The sequence below is a fragment of the Arachis hypogaea genome, chromosome 13 (genome assembly GCF_003086295.3).
Source record: "Arachis hypogaea cultivar Tifrunner chromosome 13, arahy.Tifrunner.gnm2.J5K5, whole genome shotgun sequence".
Lineage (NCBI taxonomy): Eukaryota > Viridiplantae > Streptophyta > Magnoliopsida > Fabales > Fabaceae > Arachis > Arachis hypogaea.
The window spans coordinates 98,881,927-98,883,750 of NC_092048.1; the positions used below are offsets into that span (position 1 = coordinate 98,881,927).

At 41.1% G+C, this 1,824-nt stretch overlaps 1 non-coding gene across 1 annotated transcript; it reads right to left on the minus strand.

Moving 5' to 3' along the window:
- Positions 1-1,362: 1,362 nt before the first annotated feature.
- On the minus strand, positions 1,363-1,466 carry LOC112739986 (small nucleolar RNA R71). The gene has a single exon (XR_003170919.1). It is a non-coding gene; the product is annotated as a small nucleolar RNA R71 (small nucleolar RNA).
- Between the last annotated feature and the right edge of the window lie 358 nt (positions 1,467-1,824).

The window sequence follows — 1,824 nt, forward strand, 5'->3', positions numbered from 1 at the left end:
GTGAGCCAAGGGATTGGGATCCAATCATATAAGATTGCCAAGCAAAATTCAATGAACGCATTGGTTGAGGAAGAGATAAACATGTTTTGATTCGGAGATCTCAATATCTCCTATAACCCAATGAATTCCCCATTTCTGATTTCCACTTTCTCTTTACATTCTGCAATTAAATTCATGCAATCACCCCCATTCCCTTTTAATTTCAGCAATTTAGCTTCTGCTCTTTACTTCATGCAATTTAAGATTCCGCCATTTCAATTTCTTGTCATTTACGTTTCCCGCCAATTTTACATTCCGCAATTCTCATCTAAATTTTGATTCTGCTCAACTAGAACACACTTCTAATCCGAATTGCTCACTCAACCAATCCTTGTGGGATTCGACCTCACTCTATTGTGAGTTTTTACTTGACGATAACCGGTGCACTTGCCGGAAGGAATTTTGCCGATCGTGCAATTTCCTAAATCGTGGCATAACAAGTTTATGCGCATCAAGTTTATGGCGCCGTTGCCGGGGATTGGTTTTCGATTGACAATTCTCAAATTGGAAGTTAACTAGATTGAGCATTTTTTTTTGTTTTGATTAATTCAGTACAAGTTACTTGTTGAATTTTAATTTCTGCACTCTGTTACATGCTTTCTTTCTTTATGCCTTTAAATTCAAGCAACTAACTCACTGACTCACTAACTGTTTGAATTAATTCCTCAACTGCTCTAACCATACTCTTCCATTAACCAAGAGTATTTCACTTGTTTGTTGCCTGTGCTGTGTTCTTGTATGACAGGTAGGAGAGGAGAGACATCAACTCCTCCATATACCGAACCAGAGAGGACCCTTCATAGACTTAGAAGGGAAGCAAGAGGGAAGAGAGTACTGGGAGAAAAGGAATCTGAAGGAGAATCTGAGGACAATTTTGAGGAAGCTTTAGATCTCAACATGGATAGAGAAGTTCACAACCATGAGAGAGCTGATGGAAACAATGCCATTTCTGAGAGGAGGGTTCTTAGTTCATACATAAACCCAACCTCTGGGAATTGTGGTAGCAGCATCCAGAAACCACCCATTCAGGCCAACAATTTTGAGCTCAAACCACAGCTAATATCACTTGTGGAGAATCATTGTTCATTTGGTGGAAGTGCTAATGAAGACCCAAACCAACATCTCACAAAATTCCTGAGAATTTGCGACACTGTGAAGTCCAATGGAGTCCAGGAAGATGCCTATAAACTGCTTTTGTTCCCATTTTCACTTAGGGACAAGACAGCTAAGTGGCTGGAATCATTCCCAAGGGGGAGCCTAACAACCTGGGACGAGGTGGAAAGCAAGTTTCTGGCACGTTTCTACCCCCCACAAAAGGTCAATAGGCTTCGATCTGAGGTTCAGACTTTTAGACAACAAGATGGTGAAACTCTCTACGAGGCATGGGACAGATTCAAGGATTTGACAAGGAAATGCCCACCAGACATGTTCCATGACTGGGTGCAATTGCATATTTTCTATGATGGACTGTCTTATGAATCAAGGAAGGCTGTAGACCATTCATCAAGAGGTTCATTGAACAGGAAAAAGACTGTGGAAGAAGCCATTGAAGTGATTGAGACAGTGGCTGAGAATGAGTACTACTATGCATCAGAGAGACACAACACTAAGGGAGTCATGGAGCTGAACCATGTTGATACAATTCTAGCCCAAAACAAGGTGTTTGCCAAGCAACTAGCAGAGCTCACCAGGAAATTAGAAACAAAACAAGTGGCTGCAATACACACACAAGATCAAGAGGAAGAAAGTACTGAAGGAGGTGATTGGGAAGAGGCTAATTATGTA